Source organism: Neovison vison, chromosome 6 (genome assembly GCF_020171115.1).
Source record: "Neovison vison isolate M4711 chromosome 6, ASM_NN_V1, whole genome shotgun sequence".
NCBI classification, from domain to species: domain Eukaryota; kingdom Metazoa; phylum Chordata; class Mammalia; order Carnivora; family Mustelidae; genus Neogale; species Neogale vison.
This window is the reverse complement of record NC_058096.1, coordinates 67,548,664-67,563,789: the sequence shown is the minus strand read 5'-3', so window position 1 is coordinate 67,563,789 and position 15,126 is coordinate 67,548,664. Positions and strand designations below refer to the sequence as shown.

The window sequence follows — 15,126 nt, the reverse complement described above, 5'->3', positions numbered from 1 at the left end:
TGTCTCCCTCCTGATCCCATCTTGTTTCATTTATTCTTTTCCTACCCCCCAAACACCTGACGTTGCATCTCTACTTCCTCATATCAGGGAGATTGTATGATAATTGTCTTTCTCTGATTGACTTATTTCACTAAGCATAATACCCTCTAGTTCCATCCACGTCATCACAAATGGCAAGATTTCATTTCTTTTGACGTCTGCATAGTATTCCATTGTATATATGCATACCACCTCTTTTTTTAAAAAAATAATTTATGTATTTATTTGACAGACAGAGATCACAAGTAAGCAGAGAGGCAGGCAGAAGAGAGGAGGAAGCAGGCTCCCCAATAAGCAGAGAGTCTGATGTGGGTCTCGATCTCAGGACTCTGAGATCATGACCTGAGCTGAAGGCAGAGGCTTAACCCACTGAGCCACCCAGGTGCCCTATACCACCTCTTCTTTATCCATTCATCTGTTGATGGACATCTAGGTTCTTTCCATAGTTTGGCTATTGTGGACATTGCTGCTATAAACATTCGGTTGCACGTGCCCCTTTGGATCACTACGTTTGTATTTCAGGGTAAATACCAAGTAGTGCAATTGCTGGGTCATAGGGCAGTTCTATTTTGAACATTTTGAGGAACCTCCATGCTGTTTTCCAGAGTGGTTGACCAGCTTGCATTCCCACCAACAGTGTAGGAGGGTTCCCCTTTCTCCGCATCCTCGCCAGCATCTGTCATTTCCTGACTTGTTAATTTTAGCCATTCTGACTGGTGTGAGGTGATATCCATTGTGGTTTTGATTTGTATTTCCCTGTTGCCAAGTGATATGGAGCACTTTTACATGTGTCTGTTGGCCATCTGGATGTCTTCTTTGCAGAAATGTCTGTTCATGTCCTCTTCCCATTTCTTGATGGGATTATTTATTCTTTGGGTGTTGAGTTTGCTAAATTCTTTATAGATTTTGGACACTAGTCCTTTATATGCTATGTCGTTTACAAATATCTTCTCCCATTCTGTCAGTTGTCTTTTGGTTTTGTTAACTGTTTCCTTTGCTGTGCAAAAGATTTTGATCTTGATAAAATCACAATAGTTCATTTTTGCCCTTACTTCCCTTGCCTTTGGCGATGTTCCTAGGAAAATGTTGCTGCGGCTGAGGTTGAAGAGGTTGCTGCCTGTGTTCTCCTCAAGGATTTTGATGGATTCCTTTCTCACATTGAGGTCCTTCATCCATTTTGGGTCTATTTTTGTGTGTGGTGTAAGGAAATGGTCCAATTTCATTTTCTGCATGTGGCTGTCCAATTTTCCCAACACCATTTATTGAAGAGGCTGTCTTTTTTCCATTGGACATTCTTTCCTGCTTTGTCGAAGATTAGTTGACCATAGAGTTGAGGGTCTATTTCTGGGCTTTCTATTCTGTTCCATTGATCTATGTGTCTGTTTTTGTGCCAGTACCATGCTGTCTTGATGATGACAGCTTTGTAATAGAACTTGAAGTCCGGAATTGTGATGCCACCAACATTGGCTTTCTTTTTCAAAATTCCTTTGGCTATTTGAGGTCTTTTCTGGTTCCATACAAATTTTAGGATTATTCCATTTTCCATTATTCCATATTCCATTTCTTTGAAAAAGATGGATGGTACTTTGATAGGAATTGCATTAAATGTGTAGATTGCTTTAGGTAGCATAGACATTTTCACAATATTTATTCTTCCAATCCAGGAGCATGGAACGTTTTTCCATTTCTTTGTGTCTTCCTCAATTTCTTTCATGAGTACTTTATAGTTTTCTGAGTATAGATTCTTAGTCTCTTTGGTTAGGTTTATTCCTAGGTATCTTATGGTTTTGGGTGCAATTGTAAATGGGATAGACTCTTTAGTTTCTCTTTTTTCTGTTGTTGTTGGTGTAGAGAAATGCAACTGATTTCTGTGCATTGATTTTATATCCTGACACTTTACTGAATTCCTGTACAAGTTCTAGCAGTTTTGGAGTTGAGTCTTTTGGGTTTTCCACATATAGTATCATATCATCTGTGAAGAGTGATAGTTTGACTTCTTCTTTGCTGATTTGGATGCCTTTAATTTCCTTTTGTTGTCTGATTGCAGAGGCTAAGACTTCTAGTACTATGTTGAAGAGCAGTGGTGATAATGGACATCCCTGCTGTGTTCCTGACCTTAGCTTTCAGTTTTTCTCCTTTGAGAATGATATTTGCGATGGGTTTTTCATAAATGGCTTTGATAAATGGTTTTTCATAATGGCTTTGAGATATGTGCCCTCTATCCCTACACTTTGCAGAGTTTTGATCAGGAAGGGATGCTGTACTTTGGAAAATGCTTTTTCAGCATCTATTGAGAGTATCATATGGTTCTTGTTCTTTCTTTTATTGATGTGTTGTATCACATTGATTGATTTGCGGATGTTGAACTAACCTTGCAGCCCTGGAATAAATCCACTTGGTCGTGGTGAATAATCCTTTTAATGCACTGTTGAATCCTATTGACTAGTATTTTGATGAGATTTTCGCATCTGTGTTCATCAAGGATATTGGTCTATAGCTCTCTTTTTTGATGGGATCCTTGTCTGGTTTTGGGATCAAGGTGATGCTGGCCTCATAAAATGAGTTTGGAAGTTTTCCTTCCATTTCTATTTTTTGGAACAGTTTCAGGAGAATAGGAATTAGTTCTTCTTTAAATGTTTGGTAGAATTCCCCTGGGAAGCTGTCTGGCCCTGGGCTTTTGTTTGTTTGGAGATTTTTAATGACTGTTTCAATCTCCTTACTGGTTATGGGTCTGTTCAGGCTTTCTATTTCTTCCTGGTTCAGTTGTGGTAGTTTATACATCTCTAGGAAAGCATCCATTTCTTCCAGATTGTCAAATTTGTTGGCGTAGAGTTGCTCATAGTATGTTCTTATAATAGTTTGTATTTCTTTGGTGTTAGTTGTGATCTCTCCTCTTTCATTCATGATTTTATTTATTTGGGTCCTTTCTCTTTTCTTTTTGATAAGTCTGTCCCGGGGTTTATCAATTTTATTAATTCTTTCAAAGAACCAGCTCCTAGTTTCGTTGATTTGTTCTATTGTTTTTTGGTTTCTATTTCATTGATTTCTGCTCTGATCTTTATGATTTCTCTTCTCCTGCTGGGCTTAGGATTTCTTTCATGTTCTTTCTTAAGCTCCTTTAGGTGTAGGGTTAGTTTGTGTACCTGAGACCTTTCTTGTTTTTTGAGAAAAGCTTGTACTGCTATATATTTTCCTCTCAGGACCGCCTTTGTTGTGTCCCATAGATTTTGAACCGTTGTATTTTCATTATCATTTGTTTCCATGATTTTTTTCAATTCTTCTTTAATTTCCTGGTTGACCCATTCATTCTTTAGAAGGATGCTGTTTAGTCTCCATGTATTTGGGTTCTTTCCAAATTTCCTCTTGTGGTTGAGTTCTAGCTTCAGAGCACTGTGGTCTGAAAATATGCAGGGAATGATCCCAAACTTTTGATACCGGTTGAGTCCTGATTTAGGACTGGGGATGTGATCTATTCTGGAGAATGTTCCATGTGCACCAGAGAAAAATGTGTATTCTGTTTCTTTGGGATGAAATGTTCTGGATATATCTGTGATGTCCATCTGGTACAGCATGTCGTTTAAGGCCTGTATTTCCTTGTTGATCTTTTGCTTGGATGATTTGTCCATTTCAGTGAGGGGAGTGTTAAAGTCCCCTACTATTATTGTATTATTGTTGATGTGTTTCTTTGATTTAGTTATTAATTGGTTTATATAGTTGGCTGCTCCCACATTAGGGGCATAGATATTTAAAATTGTTAGATCTTCTTGTTGGGCAGACCCTTTGAGTATGATATAGTGTCCTTCCTCATCTCTTATTATAGTCTTTGGCTTAAAATCTAGTTGATCTGATATAAGGATTGCCACTCCTGCTTTTTTCTGATGTCCATTAGCATGGTAAATTCTTTTCCAGCCCCTCACTTTAAATCTGGACGTGTCTTCGAGCTTAAAATGAGTTTCTTGGAGGCAACATATAGATGGGTTTTGTTTTTTTATCCATTCTGATACCCTGTGTCTTTTGATTGGGGCATTTAGCCCATTAACATTCAGGGTAACTATTGAGAGATATGAATTTAGTGCCATTGTATTGCCTGTAAGGTGACTGTTACTGTATATTGTCTCTGTTCCTTTCTGATCCACTACTTTTAGGGTCTCTCATTGCTTAGAGGACCCCTTTCAATATTTCCTGTAGAGCTGGTTTGGTGTTTGCAAATTCTTTCAGTTTTTGTTTGTCCTGGAAGCTTTTAATCTCTCCTTCTATTTTCAATGATAGTCTAGCTGGATATAGTATTCTTGGCTGCATGTTTTTCTCGTTTAGTGATCGAAAATATCATGCCAGCTCTTTCTGGCCTGCCAGGTCTCTGTGGATAAGTCAGCTGCCAATCTAATATTTTTACCATTGTATGTTATAGACTTCTTTTCCCGGGCTGCTTTCAGGGTTTTCTCTTTGTCACTAAGACTTGTAAATTTTACTATTAGGTGATGGGGTGTGGGCCTATTCTTATAGATTTTGAGGGGCATTCTCTGAACCTCCTGAATTTTGATGCTCATTCCCTTTGCCATATTGGGGAAATTCTCCCCAATAATTCTCTCCAGTATACCTTCTGCTCCCCTCTCTCTTTCTTCTTCTTCTGGAATCCCAATTTTTCTAATGTTGTTTCGTCTTATGGTGTCATTTATCTCTCGAATTCTCCCCTCGTGGTCCAGTAGCTGTTTGTCCCTCTTTTGCTCAGCTTCTTTATTCTCTGTCATTTGGTCTTCTATATCGCTAATTCTTTCTTCTGCCTCATTTATCCTAGCAGTGAGAGCCTCCATTTTTGATTGCACCTCATTATTAGCTTTTTTGATTTCAACTTGGTTAGATTTTAGTTCTTTTATTTCTCCAGAAAGGGCTATTATATCTCCCGAGAGGGTTTCTCTAATATCTTCCATGCCTTTTTCGAGCCCGGCTAGAACCTTGAGAATCGTCATTCTAAACTCTAGATCTGAAATATTACCAATGTCTGTATTGATTAGGTCCCTAGCCTTTGTACTGCCTGTTGTTCTTTTTTTTTGTGGTGAATTTTCCCACCTTGTCATTTTGTCCAGATAAGAGTATATGAAGGAGCACATAAAATACTAAAAGGGTGGCAACAACCCCAGGAAAATATGCTTTAACTAGATCAGAAGAGACCCCAAATCATCTGGGGTGATAAAGGGGATAAAAAGAGGTTCAGAAAGAAAGAAAGAAAGGAAAAAAAAAAGAATTAAGAAGAGAAAATGAATAAAGAATAGTATAAAAAAGAAAAAAATATATATCTATATTAGGTAAACTAGTTTAAAAACGTTAAAAAAGAAAAGGGTAAAAGTTAAAAAAATTTTAGCAGAAGAATAGAAAAAAAATGAAAAAGAAAAAAAATTAAATTAACTGCAAGACTAAAGAATCATAGGGAGAAAGCCATGTGTTCCATGCTTTGCTTTCTCTTCCTCTGGAATTCTGCTGCTCTCCTTGGTATTAAAACTGCACTCCTTGGTAGGTGAACTTGGTCTTGGCTGGATTTCTTGTTGATCTTCGGGGGGAGGGGCCTGTTGTAGTTATTCTTAAGTGTCTTTGCCTCAGGCGGAGTTGCACCACCCTTACCAGGGGCCAGGCTGAGTAATCCACTCGGGTTTGCTTTCGGGAGCTGTTGTTCCCTGAGGGCTTTCCGTAGAGTTCCGGAGGACGGGAATACAAATGGCAGCCTCCTGGTCTCCAGCCCAGAGGAGCCAAGAGCCCGGGGCCCCACTCCTCAGTGAGCCCTCAGAGAACAGTCCCAGTAACTCCTGTCTGCCTGACTTCCAGCCGCGCTCTGAGCTCACCAAGCCTGCGACCGGTTCACGCTGGGAGCTCACTGTTGGCTCTGTCTCTGTAGCCGGCTTCCCCGTTCTAATACCTGTAAGCTCTGCGACACTCAGACACCCCGATCCTTCTGTGACCCTGTGGGACCTGAGCCCACGCTGACCCAGCGTGGGCATCACCCCGGTTTAGCCTCTGGAGCGATGTCCCTCAGCAGAACAGACTTTTAGATTTTTTTTTTTTTATTTGACAGAAATCACAAGTAGGCAGAGAGGCAGGCTGAGAGAGAGGAGAAAGCAGGCTCCCCACTGAGCAGGGAGCCCGATGCGGGGCTCGATCCCAGGACCCTGAGATCATGACCTGAGCTGAAGGCAGAGGCTTTAACCCACTGAGCCACCCAGGCGCCCCCAGAACAGACTTTTAAAAGTCCAGATTTTGTGCTCCGTTGCTCCACTGCTTGCCGGCATTCGGCCCCTCCCCCTGGGGTCTATCTTCCTGTCACTTTGGATTCACTTCTCCGCCAGTCCTACCTTTCAGAAAGTGGTTGTTTTTCTGTTTCTAGAATTGCTGTTCTTCTTCTCTTTGATCTGCTGCTGGATTTGTAGGTGTTTGCAATCTTTAGATAAGCTATCTAGCTGATCTCCTGCTAGCTGAAGTAGTCTCAGCCTGCTACTTCTCCACCATCTTGACTCCTCCTGATTTTTTTAATACATCTGTGCTTTATCTGTTACATTGTCTTTTCTTTCACCATATTTGTTGTTTAATCTTACTAGAAGTTTATCCAATCTTTCAGTCTTTCCAAAGAACCAACTTTTGCCTTTGATTTTTAGTTCTGACTTTATTTTGCATCCCTTTTTCTAAATCCATAAGTATGACACTAAGTTCATTAGTTTTCAAATCATTTTTTTCTTTTCTAATTGAGGTATTAAAGTCTATAAATTTCCCTCAAAGCTCTACTTGCATTATATCTTAGAAATTTTGACTTGTAATGTTTTCATTTTATCTTAAATACTTATTAACATTTTTTGTTATGACACTTTTGACTCATAAATTATTTAGAAGATTGGTTTTCAATTTCAAATATTTGGAAATTTTTGTTTGTATTTTGTATGTTTGTATTTTTTAATATTCAAACTTAATTGTGTTGTGATTAAAAAGCATGACTACTCTTTTGAGAAGTGTCAGCAGATAGAAAAATCCTCTGATTCTTACTTTAGGAATCTTTCTCTTTATTCTTTGGTAAGAGCATTGGAAAATTTAAAAACCTCCATTTTTAGTTCTTTGTGCAAGCATTCATACCATGGAACCAGGAATATTGGGAATAATTTCAGGATATTAACTCATTGTAATCAGTTTAGCAAATAAGTTTGGTTTTCATGCTCTTGCCAAAAGTAGCAGCAGAACCATTGTCTTGGGAGAAATGCAATTTCTTGTAGTCCAGACTAGTCATAAGATTGCCAGTTTTTCTGCTCTTTATGTAGACAAGCGTAGTAGTCTAGTGCTGAAGTAGAGAAGTAGGAAGTACTTTTACGCCTTTTCTTGTTGGCCTGAGAGTGTTCCTCATGAGACTGGATCACGAAGAATAACTTAGTAGCATCTCTGAATTTGCCTAGAAAAATTCCGTGTGTTTAGATGATAGTGATGATCTAGTCATTTTACTGGCGAATTAATGTTTTAGTTTTCTTTTTTTTCTTCCAGATATTTTTTGTAAAGTGGAAATGCCCCCTCGGTACTGCTTGGCCTTGCTAGAGCTAAATGGAATTGGCTTTAGTACCACAGAATTTGAAATTCAGAAACACGTAATGCAAGCCAAGCTGGATGCAATCTGAGACTCAGGCCTATCAACTAGCTGGACACAGTTTTTCCTTCACCACTTCAGATGACATCACCAAGGTGGTATCACGGGAATGGGGAATTTTAGAGTTAAAAATTATTTGTGTGTGTGTGTATTTCCTAAATGTGTTTGCCTAAACACCAAAGATATCGAAGAACACAGTTCAAAAAAATTTTAGTTATCAGAGTGCTTTGGAGATAGAGTATTCTAGCATCTAATTTATAAATTATATCTGTGTTTATGAGAATAGAAGTTAGTAAAAAAGCCTCTTAGAATGTATGCTCTGTGAGATCTGCCTAGAACAGAGGAGGTACTCAGTAAATATTTGTTGAACAAAAGATCCATAATGATTGTTATATAACAATGTAGTTGTTTCTCCATGAAGTTAGTAATTTCATGAACTCTCACCCCTTCCATGCCCTAAAATCCTTTTTTGGACAATAAAATTAGATATTTTTCTCAATTGTTACTGAAAAAGGATTTTTGGGATTGTTTGCCTTTTAAAACCTAAATAAGATTTTATAAACTTAACATAAATTTGGACACACTTTATTCTTATTTTTATTTTCAGAGGTTGGTGATCTATTCTTTCCTCTCCCCACCACAGTCCACAAAGGATGGCTGGGTTCTTGTGGAATGGTTACAAATATAGGGTGGGTGCTTATACTTGATAGCATTGAAGTTCAGGTGACTTGTAGATGCAATTCAGTAATGTAGCATGTTGTGAAGACCATAGGCTTTCAAGCCAGACTTCATGGGTTTGAGTCCCATCTCCTCCATTTATTAACCCTATAATCTGGAACAATCCATCAACTCTTTGTATCTCAATTTCTACATCAGTAAACTGGGTTATGATAGGAATACCTCAGAATTGTTGTGAGGAATAAATGGTGAATGTAAAACACTTAGAATAATGCCCATCTCATAGTAAAAGTTCAGGAAATGTTATGTAGACTCATAAAGAAATGCCCTTTTTTAAAAGCCACAGTGTTATATTTTTTAAAAAATGAGGAATTTTTGTTTTTCCAAATCACAGGGTACATTTGTATGGAATTCAGAAGTGCTGTTTTTTGTTTGTTTGTTTTGTTTAATTTTTTCTTTTGATTTCTTTAGCTCAGAACTCCCCAACCAATACCCAACTGACTGCACATAAAATTACATAAGGACCTTATGAAAAACAGAGGATCTCTGGATTTCAGCAAAAGCAGGAATCCATCCCTTTGTGATTCAGATACTAAGGCCATAGACCTAGACCAAACTCTGGGCCAGAATAAAAGGCCTTTGATGTTAATGGCTTGTTTTTAGGTCTTCATTTTAAAAGGGAAGTTATATTTAAGGTAATCTAACAGTTTCACATATTGACTTGTTAATCCTTGGTAATTTTAAGGGGAATCTTTGAACTGGGCCGGATAGTACTAATCCTCTAGAACTGTTATATAGCCACTTATAGCTATTTAAATTTGAATTAATTGGGACACCTGGTGATGCAGTAAATTAAGCCTCTGTCTTTTTTTTTTTTTTTTTTTTAAAGATTTTATTTATTTATTTGACAGAGAGAGATCACAAGTAGGCAGAGAGGCAGGCAGAGAGAGAGGAGGAAGCAGGTTCCCTGCCAAGCAGAGAGCCCGATGCGGGACTCGATCCCAGGACCCTGAGATCATGACCTGAGCCGAAGGCAGCGGCTTAACCCACTGAGCCACCCAGGCGCCCAAGCCTCTTTCTTTGATTCAGGTTGTGATACCAGGGTCCTGGGATTAGCCCCGCATCAGACTCCTTGTTCAGCAGGGAGTCTCTTTCTCCCTCTGACTCTGCTGCTCCCCCTGCTTGTGCTCTTTCTCTCTCTCTCTTACAAAATAAATAAATAAAATCTTTAAAAATAAATTAAAAAATTTAACTTAATTAAAATTAATTTAAATATCAGTTCAGTACCTTAGTTGTGTTAGCCACATTTTAAATGTTCAATAACCACATGTGGTAAGTGGCTACCGTAATGGAGAGTGCAAATATAGAACAATTTCATTTTTGCAAAAAGTTCTTTTGGATGGCACTGGCCTAGAGTGGGGATCGGCAAACTACAGCTTGTGGGCCAGATTTGTTCTGCCACCTGTTTTTGTAAATAAAATTTCATTGGAGCATAATCGCACTTGTTTATTTACTTACTGTCTATGGCTCTTTTTGGTCTGTAGTGGCACAACTGAGAATTTGTGACAGTAAAACCTGCAAAGCTGAAAAAATCTGTTATCTGGCTCTTTTTGGGAAAAGTTTGCTGATCCCTGGTCTAGAGGGAAGCATGAATTAGAGAAAAAGAAAAATGACATTTGAGTTAGAAGACTATGGTTTCTAATTCTTAATTTTTCTACATTATGGTCATGTAACTTGAAGCAAGTTTCTCCAACTGGTGTAAACTTTTCAGAAATGTCACAGAATTATTGTACATATGACATGAGATGACACATGTTAAAGCTTCCAGCATGATGGCTGACACATAGTAAGTGCTCAATAAATATTAGTGCCTCTTACCCTCATCCAATTCAACCCCCTCATTTCACAGATGTATTCACTGAGAATTGGAGAGGTAATTTATATGAAGTTTTCACAATTAATTCTGATGGTTTCACCAAAAACAGAAATCTAAGATAAGAACTTATAAATATTAAGGTGAGATTTTTGAGTTGTCCTAATTATGGTAGGTCTCTCTTCCTGGGTTTGTTGATTTATTGCTATTTGAAAAATAATGTTTCATTTTTCTATTCAATTATTTGATTCTCTTTCCTCTCCTGGCATTTATATGCTCTTTGATATCTGTACTAGAGTTGCCTGGATAAAATACAGGACATTCAGCTAAATTTGAATTTCAGATAAACAATGAATAATTTTTTAAAAGATTTTATTTATTTTATTTGACAGCTAGAGATCACAAGTAGGCAGAGAGGCAGGCAGAGAGAGAGAGAGAGGAGGAAGCAGGCTCCCTGCTGAGCAGAAGCCTGTTGCAGGGCTCGATCCCAAGACTCTGGGATCATGACCTGAGCTGAAGGCAGAGGCTTTAACCCACTGAGCCACCCAGGCGCCCCAACAATGAACAATATTTTAATATAAGTATGCCCCATGCAGTTCAAAATTTAACTAAACATCTTGTAATTTTATTTGTTATGTATGACAACCCTGATCTCTACACACGCAGCCTTATATAACACAATTCTTGGGAAAAATAGTTATTAACATCCATAGCAAGCCTCAGTATCTTTCATACCTAAGATTCCAGTTATTCCTACTACTTAAAATTAGAACCAGATCTTTGTTTCTATCATCACTGTTATTCTACAGAATAACAGATACAGATACAGATAACAGATACAGGCCTATCTTTCCTTCTACCCCTTGCCCAACTTGTGGCCAATAAACATTCTTATATAATGCAAATGTTCTTAATTTTTAGGATTATTAAGTGGGAAAATAATCCAAGGTTCACTAAGCCCACTCAAGGTATATAAATGAATGAATGGAAGTAGTAGATAGTATTCTGAATAGCCTTGAGTTTTAAATTGAGCTAGTGATTTTAGGTATACATGGGATCTTCCTTTTGCCTCAGTACCTGGATCCTGTCCTGTGTAGGCTTAATTTCTTCAGTAGGTCCTTATTAGCTCCCCTAGCTGTCATTATTGATTTCTGCATTGGGTTGGCCACCTTTCCCTGACTTTTTGTGTCCAGGGTTTCATAGGGTCTAGCCTTACTGTGGTGGGAGTAGATGGCTTTTTCTATCTCTTTCTACCTCAGTGTTCTCTGATTTTTGTGATCATATAATAGCCACAAAGGCTCCCATGTTGGTCCTTACTGAGGCTTAAATAATCAAGCAAACATGTTGATTAGTTACCACATTAAAGGGTACTTAGGAGAGTTCACAGTCCTCAGAGAAACCCAAAGTCTCAATGTCAGTAGCTTATCTCTTGTTCAGTGATAAATAAAACTCAACCTGAGCCCTGCCCTCAACTCAGCACCCCCCAGACCCCAGTAGCTCACCCCAGAATCCAAAGAGCAGTTCTGCCATACCCCTAGTCCCTAACCCTAACCCTTGGTTGGGTATTCAGGCATCCATCTCTAGAGGCCTGGTCTTGATTCCCTCCATATGGGGGGACACAGTGTATACATTCCTGTGTTCTTGACTTTTTAAAAGCCTCTAATTGATATTAATCTTATAGTGCCTACATTAGGTTACAGATTGCCTACTTGACATACAAATTTTCATTGTCATTTTTTATTGAATGTGGTAATTTAATGTGTTATAAAAAGTTCTCACAACCTGTGTTGAATTGTATGGATTTTCTCAAATAACTTTTAAAAATATTATATGAATGACAATGCTTGTGATTTGATTCTTGACTAAAGAAGCATTAATTTCTTGCAGGTTTTATTTTTGGAATTGAAGTTGCCACCAAATGGAGAAGCACGAAACCAAGGCAGCAAGAAAACTTTGGGTTCTACCAGAGAGGGAATGACAATGGGCACAAGCTAAAGCTGGGAAAACAGTTCAGCACTAGTAAGGTGCTCTTCAGGACAGTTGCAGGGCAGAATTTGATTTACTTTTAGCATTCTGGTGTCTTGAAAGAAAGCTTATGAAGTCAAGACCCAGCATAGCCCATCATTTGAATGTATCCAGATTAAAACAAATTAGTTTGTGTTTCGGCTCCCTGCAAAAACTGCAGAGACATTCCATCATGGAAAATCTGCACCAAAATCTGGTTTAGCAGTTGTGTCCTTCCTATCATTAAAACAGTATAATGGTGTATGAACTCAGACCCACAGACATTATTTAATTATTGGCATCTGATACTCTTGGACTTCAAGTGTAATATAATTTGAATAGTGTAGGAACATGAACAAAGATGTGGAAGAATTAAAAAAAGAAAGAACAAGCCATTACAAATAAACATTTTTTTTCAATTATAGGGCAAAATTTATATACATTTTTCAATTATAGGGCAAAATTATAGGGCAAGAATTTTCCATGAGTTTAAGAATCTTGAGCGGCTGCCTTCGGCTCGGGTCATGATCCCGGCGTCCTGGGATCGAGTCCCACATCGGGCTCCTTGCTCGGCAGGGAGCCTGCTTCTCTCTCTGCCTGCCTCTCTGCCTGCCTGTGCTCACTCTCTCTCCCTCTCTCTCTGACAAATAAATAAATAAAATCTTTAAAAAAAAAAAAAAAGAATCTAGTCTACTAATTTCAAAGTGAAAGTGTAAATTACAATCCATGGAAACTGTATGCTTAGGAGAGAAGAGAGAAAGTGCTTATTGTTACATTTTTACTGAATGAATTTTTAGTGAAATAATAAGGATAGAAAGTATCACCATAACAGGTAAGGAAAGAGCAGTTCAAGCTGCCATTTTGACCTTACTGTCATTAACTATGACTTACCTGCCCTAGGGAAGTTTCCACAGTTTCATTCTGTAACAAAACTTTTTGTTTTATCTTGCCCTCTAACCTCAAAAGTTCCTGTTTCTTCACAGTTTACCCAACTCTGTAGCATAGAAACTTCAGAGTTTTAAAGATGAATGTCTTCTGACTTTCTTGATGTGGAAATGATCAAAGTATTAGGGCAAAAGGAAAAGAATGAGAAACTTCCAATCACATGAGAATAGAGGAAGAAAATATAGACAAAGGAAAGACATGATATAGATTCTTGGCTGGTGTGAGACTGGGCAGTTATAGTACCTTGTTAAGTTGATGTTTTTTTTTTTAAAGTAGATCTAAATTGATATTATTTGGCATTAACATGTTTGCATTTTATCATCTATAGTTGCTGTCGGTTTATCATTATGGGGATGCAAAAACCCAAAGCGTAATTTTGAGTTATAGATATAGGAGTTAACAAATTTAGTTTTGAGATTATATTATTTACCTAAGGGAGAGTCTAGTTTGGTATGGAATTTGGACAAGAATCTGATCTTACTTCATTATATTTCTTTGGCAAGATGTTTTAAATAAATTAAAGGGATTACATAGTTTTCCAGGCTTGATATTAGAGTGGAGAAGAATCACTAATGCTATTACTAAAGTGGTCTTTCCTCTGCAGCGGGAAAAGTGTCTAAATCTTTTTCTTGGAATGGAAAGAATCTATCCTGTATCACAGTCACACACTACTACAGGTAATGAGAAATCTTAAATATGGATAATACTCAATTTTGAAAGAAAACTTTTCATATATAATATTTGCTTTATGACCGAGGAATTCAAGTGTTGATCATTGGATTCTGTGAAGTTCCATAAACATTTATGTAACGCATTCTACATCCAGAATATAGATGGATACTATTTGCAGAGATGAGATTTAGTTAGAGTTCCAGCTTTCAAGTACTATATAGAGTAAATAGAATGTCTGAGACTGTGCTTCAGATTAATACTTATTTGAGTTAGTCATCTAATTTCAGTCCAGACCCTCTCCTGAACCTCCCAAGAGTCTGATGAATCTAGGTAATGCTGGAGAGCATCTGTGTAATAGATAAGTGTCTTATTTTACTTAACCAGAAAAGAGCTGTAGAGTCTTTTGGGTATCTTGTAGCACTCTTGGGATGGGTATGAGTAACCTAACCTAGTAAGGAAGAAAGCATTCTTATGCTAGGCAGTGCAAAGCTAAGTATCTGCCAAATGTAATGTGCATTAGAAGAAAGGACAGCATTAATTCTCATCAGAGAGACAGTTTAGGTTGGTGGTGTAGAATGTGGGCTTTGATATCTGACTTTTACAAGTTTTGAATCTTTATTCAAGGTAGCTTTGTGCCTGAGTGTCCTCCTGTGTAAAATAGTCTCACTTCACCAAGGCATGCTGAGGATTAAATAGGCTAATACATTTCAAGTGTTTCGAATAGAGCAGAGCACTATGTGCGGGCTCCTTACCAGCTGTTGCTGTTATTACAGAAGGAGGCACCAGTAGGAGTTGCTTTTTTTTCTGTGCTGTTTGTTGCCTGTTCTAAACAAACTCTTTTTCTTCTTCCGTATTTAGCTAAGCTCTTAGATTGCCATAGCCATTTCTTGCCCTGTTGGTGTTTAAATTTCATTTTGAGATATATGCTAATGATGTAAACTTACATAAAATAAATCCTTGGTAAAAAACCAAAACCAGCCCAGAGTTTCTAAAGGTGTTGCATTTATCTGTTGCTTATAAAGTAGAAAGAAAGTAATCAATTCCTTTTTTTCTGATTGGTTTTCACCATACTATGCCTACATTTAAAGAATATTTTGGAAATACAAGCTTACCTAAGCAAAGCAAAGCCATTTCATTAGAATTCATCTCCATGATGTTACATTCATGTTTTAGAATTTATTTTTGCCATCTTGTCTGCTAGTGTTAGTCTCATTAATTCAAAAAATAGACCTGAATATTAAATATTATTATAGAAAACAAGACAGTGTGCTGAGGCAGCAGGAGACTTGAACACCTTCTGCTGTCA

The 15,126-nt window shown here is 37.7% G+C and overlaps 1 pseudogene; it reads left to right on the top strand.

Moving 5' to 3' along the window:
• The window catches only part of LOC122910069, a 116,719-nt pseudogene that overhangs the window by 68,485 nt on the left and 33,108 nt on the right, over positions 1-15,126 (top strand).